Source organism: Balaenoptera physalus, assembly GCF_965194825.1.
Source record: "Balaenoptera physalus genome assembly, contig: HAP1_SCAFFOLD_1093, whole genome shotgun sequence".
In the NCBI taxonomy this organism is placed as follows: domain Eukaryota; kingdom Metazoa; phylum Chordata; class Mammalia; order Artiodactyla; family Balaenopteridae; genus Balaenoptera; species Balaenoptera physalus.
Genome location: NW_028125701.1, coordinates 47,062 through 53,784, shown reverse-complemented (window position 1 = coordinate 53,784; position 6,723 = coordinate 47,062).

Below are 6,723 nucleotides of genomic sequence, written 5' to 3'. Positions count from 1 at the left end.
GCTTATTCTGCCAGTTTATCAAAAAGTTTAACCTTTTCTCCTCTTCCTCCGCCTGCCACCAAGAGATGAGAAAGAAGGCAGAGCCTGGAAATGCACACCAAGCAATACTTCTGGGTCAGTTTGCCTTTTATTCCTCTGCCAGTACTTCCCAGAGAGATTTCACCAAAAGTGCCTAAGCTTGCCATGGCCATTGTTGTGAAGAACATTTCTCTCTATTGCTAGTCACATCCCCTTTTCCTTCTCCTGGGCGCTTAATGGATGTTTGGGGGCAGGAAATAAAATTTAAACTAAAACATCAAAAAAAAAAAAAAGAAGAAAGATGAGCTCAAGTAGGCGTTATTGTGGTCCAGATAAGGTTTGGTTTATTCATTCCCTCGATTTGCATTTATCCGCCTTAGGGCCAGGCATGGGGGGAGAGAGAGAAATGTCTTCAAAGAGTCTGTGGTTGTATGGGGGAGGGCGCTGTGGAAATCTGTCATTTAGAAACAGCATGGAAGTGCTAGGGAAAAATTATTTTGTTCATTTCTCTCTCACTCATCCGTTCACCCAGAGCAACTACAAAGGGTTTCACGCGGAGGAACTGGATGCCCTGAACTTGACATTCTCGTGGGGGAAACAACAATGTAAAGCACCAGCAGTGGTAAGTCACCAGTAGTGATTTCAAGCCAGAAGGAACCACTCACCAATGGAGAGAGGCACAGGGTGAGCAGTGACTTGCAGAAAGGAGGGGTTATTTATTCATTGCAACTGCTGAGTTCAAGTTCATCTGGGTGGTTGTGTGGTTCGTGCTTACTGCATCTGTTTTTGGAACGTGGCTCCACCCTCCAAGAAGGGTGAGGATGATCACCCTTCTTTCCTCCTGCTGTGCCCCGGGGTCACCCAGCGAGTGTCTGCAGGGATGATCTGCTCTGTACTGGCTTTTCAGTCCCACTCCTGGGAGAAGAGAGAGGAAGCTGTGTCTCCACCACAGCTTGGCCTGATTCAGTCACTGGGTGAAAAGGTGGGAAGAAGGTCAAGTTCATGAGAACTGATACACTGCAGAGTCATTTAGTCCTGAAGTACCAGTTCTGGTTGCTGGTGAGTTGCTAAATCCAGGGACCTGAATGTAATTCCTCCAGAGCCACTGAGACATCACTTCTAGGCCCATGGCAGGCTGTAGGGGTGCTGACTTTTCTCAGTGCTAAGGAGCAGCCATCTTCTACTGAGTGAGGACTCTGTGTCAGCAGGAGCAGAACCGCACCAGGCACCGAAGAAGATTCTGCATCCCAGCATCTCCCAACACAGTGATAGATAAACGGGTAGAAGATGCGACCGGGCAGTCACAATAGAACAGAAGCTTATCCCCAATAAATATGGAAAGATGTTCAACTTCACTACCTAACAAAGAAATTCAAGTTATAAATCTATTTCTTTTTTGCTCATCTCATTGGTAGAAAGTTTTAAGAATGCACAAAATTTGCTGCTAAGGATGTAAGGAAAAGGCCGTTTTCGTCTGTTGCTGCTGATGGGGATGGAAATTGGTGCGAACCTTCTGCAGGGTAATTTGGCAATTTGTGTATCAACAGCCTTAAAATGTTCATACACTTTGAGCCAGTAGTTTTGCTTTTAGCATCTTATCCTAAGGTGAAAGTCAAATTTATGTACAAGACTTATGTTCAAGAATATTCATCTCAGCCAGTAGTGTAATAGAAAAAATATTAGAAGCTACCTAAAAATCCCACAATACGGGGTTGGTTAAATAACGGATGGCCCAACTTAAGAATGGAAAATAAAGACGCAGACGTAGAAAATGGACTTGAGGACACGGGGAAGGGGAAGGGGAAGCTGGGACGAAGTGAGAGAGTGGCATGGACTTATATATACTACCAAATGTAAAATAGCTAGCTAGTGGGAAGCAGCCGCGTAGCAAAGGGAAATCAGCTCGGTGCTTTGTGACCACCTAGAGGGGTGGGATAGGGAGGGTGGGAGGGAGACGCAAGAGGAAGGAGATATGGGGATATATGTGTATGTAGAGCTGATTCACTTTGTTATAAAGCAGAAACTAACACACCATTGTAAAGCAATTATACTCCAATAAAGATGTTTTTTTTAAAAAAGGATGGAAAACAGTTCATTCATTAAAAATGATTTTCTCCAAGAATATTTAATGGTGGGAATATGTAGTGTAAAAGCAGGGTACAAAATACTAGATGGAGTATTTCATTTTGTTAAAATTTAATAATACAAGTGTAGAAAACGTGATTAAGAGAACAGTACTGATTTGACTACGGGACATTTTTTTTTCTTTAAATTTTTCTGTATTTGGTGTTATAAAGCATCATATATCCTCTCTGAGTCTCAGTTTATGTTTTGTGAAGTGGGACTCATCACATCTACACTGCAGTGCGCTCGGGCAGAGCAGCACAATATTTGAAAGTGCCCTTGACAGTGACCAGCCCATTGTAATACTCCAGGAATGGTTATAATATCATTACCAATGACACACCCATAGTCCGGATATTATCCGTAACGATTACGAAGGTTGTTTATCTCCCTGCACTTTTACTAAGACAAAAAAAGGATTAATTGAAGACTCTTAAGTCATTTTTACTGAGGTTCGTTGTTTCTTTTTTTTTTTTCAAAATACTAATTGTAGGGCTTCCCTGGTGGCGGAGTGGTTGAGAATCTGCCTGCTAATGCACGGGACATGGGTTCGAGCCCTGCTCTGGGAAGATCCCACATGCCGTGGAGCAACTGGGCCCGTGAGCCACAACTACTGAGCCTGCGCGTCTGGAGCCTGTGCTCCGCAACAAGAGAGGCCACGATAGTGAACGGCCCGCGCACCGCAATGAAGAGTGGCCCCCGCTCCCCACAACTGGAGAAATCCCTCACACAGAAACGAAGACTCAACACAGCTAAAAATAAATCAATAAATCAATAAATTTATTAAAAAGAAAAATACTAATTGTAAAGTCTGCAGTGGGTATATAGGTGTTCAACTTTTTTCCAGATTTTACGTTTCTGGTTTTGTTTTTAAATTTTTTATTTATTATTTATTTATTACTTTTATTTTTGGCTGTGTTGGGTCTTCGTTTCTGCGCGAGGGCTTTCTCCAGTTGCGGCAAGTGGGGGCCACTCTTCTTCGCGGCGCGCGGGACTCTCACTATCGCGGCCTGTCTTGTTGCGGAGCAGAGGCTCTAGACGCTCAGGCTCAGTATTTGTCACTCACGGGCCCAGTTGCTCCGCGGCATGTGGGATCTTCCCAGACCAGGGCTCAAACCCGTGTCCCCTGCATTGGCAGGCGGATTCTCAACCACTGCACCACCAGGGAAGCCCCCCCACCCCGATAGTTTTAAAACCAGCCTCAGTCATGCTTGCTTCAAGACTTATCCTGGCATCATGGACCACTGGATACTTTGGCTAGGTGTTAAACTCTCTTGTCCTGTGCCCGAGTCCCATCGTGGTGACTTAGTTGCCATCTAGGGCACTCTTGGCATGAGTCCTAGACATGAATCCAGCTCAATGGATTGGGCCCTGCTCCCTGCTGGCTGACTGTCCTAATGCCCAGTGCCTCCTTTCTGCTTGGGCTTCTGAGGGCCGCAGCCCCAGGACCCTCACTCTGTGTTCCCGGCTCTATTCAATGCCAACGGTATGTCTTTTGCTTGCTGTATGTCCCCTGCCCCAGTACCTCCTACTGGCTTTGACCTTCCTGTTTCAGGTCCTCTTATTGCGACCCTTTGTGTATAAGCCAGATCTGTTTGCCTTTCCTTCAAGGGGAGCTATTTCCCTGGTGTTTCCCTAGATGCTTATGATGAGACCCCTGCCAGAACTACACCAATCAGACCCTCCATGTACACGCTTGGGTCTGAACCCTTTCAGCGAGAGCAGGTTGGAGACCCATATATACATAAATATACAATGTGTACAAATCAAGTATTTTAAAGATTGTAAAGAATTCTTGTGAACGTATTAGGTTAGGGAAGTCAAGCAGGATCATCATATGATGGCATAATCAAGCACATGTATATAACATTTCCTATTTTTATATGATGCCATTTTAATAGATGTGCCCATCTTTTCAAAGTTCTAATCTGTGGCAGTGGGCAGTAGGGGGACGGGGTGGGTCACAGCAGGAAGAGGCATTCGCTCCCTTAGGCAGTTAAACCATTGCTCTGTCTTCAGAATGGCTCAGCCAGCAGGATTCTGTGGGGTCTACCTCCTGGCACCGGGCTCCAATCGCCGGATTTTGCGTCTGGGGCAACCCAGATCTTTGTGCGAGTTTTCCGGAGAGTGCTTTCTCTTGGGAGCACGTCTGGGGACTGGCTTCTCTGCTTCCACCTTTGCTGGCGTGGCCAAAGGAACTGCTGCTGCAAAGAAAATCAGAACTGATCAGTCATTTCTGCTGTACACAGTCTCCTGCCAGAATTTCCCTCTCTCATGTCTCTCCCACTTTCTGGCTGAAGACCTTTAATCTACTTGACATCCAGAACACAGCCTTGGCCCATCACCTCCATGAGTCCCTAGAGAAGGGACACTGGCTGCAAACGCAATTCCTAGAGCCTACGGCTGCAGCACATGAGGAAGTCTCTTCACCGTTTCCAGAGAAAACAGTAGAACCCGAAAGTCATTGCAATCATGAGCCTCTCCATCTCTCCTTTCCACAACAGAGAAAACATTTCTTGCAGTCTGTCACTTCTGAGGCTTTAATGGAAATGTCTTTCAAGTTTCGGAAAAAAATAGTCTAATATAAATTGGTTAAGAACCCCTCCCACCTTGGCAACCCCTCTTGGGCCCCATTTATACTGCCTGTTTCAACCACACTGAACTCTAGCTCTCTGATACTTTTATGTAGATTAGAACAAGGCCAAATGCTGAGGCGGAGGGATCAGGAGACTGAGAACCGTATTCTGGGCACCAAGTCTAGGCTCACATCAACCCAGCCTCCTGGGACACCATCTCCTCAGCCCTCCAGTCTCATTAGCACTTCAACACCCCTCTTGGTTCTTCCGGTCTTCCCATCAATATGGCACCACCCTCTCCGCTAGGAGTAAAAATCATTATAATCCTCTCTCCACCATGAAAGGATGAGATAAAGGCTCAGCAGCAGCCCCCGTGAAACACATGGTCAACACTGTGAAGAGGTGTTACTAAGGCGATTTGGTCCGACTCAGAGAAGGAAAGAGACAACTCTGCCCTTAGCCTGATCAGGCCCACAGGAAGGAAGCACACTGGGGGCAGCCTTTGAGAGTGTGGCAATGCGAGAGAACCTTCTTTAGGAGGGGACTCCCTGTTGCCGACCTTGAAAAAGCAAGCATGGGACATTTGTTTACTGGGGCTGTTACAGAGGGGATGTGCCCAGAGGATAGGCCACCCTGCTTGAGAATCAAAGCACCTTCTAGTCCGAAATGGCTTGAATGCTCCAATCGCCGGATTCTGGGTCTGGGGCAACCCAGATCTTTGTGTGGCGTTTCCGGAGAGTGCTTTCTCTTGGGAGCACGTCTGGGGACTGGCTTCTCTGCTTCCACCTTTGCTGGCGTGGCCAAAGGAACATCCCCGTAGGCCCGGTAGCCACCAACCAGGCAGTATGTCTCCCCATGCCAGCCCAACTGCGTTTCTCCACACCCTCGGTAGAGGACATGGTAGTGACAAGGGGTAGGGGGAGAAACGGGAGCCACTGCTGCTGCAAAGAAAATCAGAACTGATCAGTCACTTCTGCTGTACACAGCCTCCTGCCAGAATTTCCCTCTCTCAAGTCTCTCCCACTTTCTGGCTGAAGACCTTTAATCTACTTGACATCCAAAACACAGCTTTGGCCCATCACCTCTATGAGTCCCTAGAGAAGGGACACTGGCTGCAAAAGCAATTCCTAGAGCCTACGGCTGCAGCACATGAGGAAGTCTCTTCACCGTTTCCAGGGAAAACAGTAGAACCCGAAAGTCATTGCCATCATGAGCCTCTCCATCTCTCCCTTCCACACCAGAGAAAACATTTCTTGCAGTCTGTCACTTCTGAGGCTTTAATGGAAATGTCTTTCAAGTTTTGGGAAAAACTAATCTAATATAAATTGGTTAAGGACCCCTCCCACCCTGGCAGCCCCTCTTGGGCCCCATTTATACTGCCTGTTTCAACCACACTGAACTCTAGCCCTCTGATACTTTTATGTAGATTAGAACACGGCCAAATACTGAGGCAGAGTGATCAGGAGACTGAGACCCGCGTTCTGGGTACCAAGTCTAGGCTCACATCAACCCAGCCTCCTGGGACACCATCTCCTCAGCCCTCCAGTCTCATTAGCACTTCAACACCCCTCTTGGTTCTTCCGGTCTTCCCATCAATATGGCACCACCCTCTCCCCTAGTACTCAGCAGCTCAGGATGGGATGTGTCTGAGGGCACCGATGTAGATGTCTACATGACAGCACAGAGGTGCCTGGGTTTGAAGGTGTGTTTCAAGTGTGGCCCTCTTCCTCAAACTGCTCCATTTACCATTTGCCAACAAAAATGCACTTGTCTTTTGCTAAGAGGCCAATCAGGAAAGGGTCTGAATGGAAGCATCCTGTAGCCCAAAGGGGAAGCTAGATTTATAAAGATCAGGACCATCCTGCACACTTGTCCAAGGATGACCTTTCACTTGTCCTCAACAGTGAGCACTGTGGGTCCCTGAAGATGTCTCAGGTCATTGGTATTACTTACAGCTGGGAACGCGCTCAGGTATACGTAGTGGGCAAGCCCCACAGGAACATGA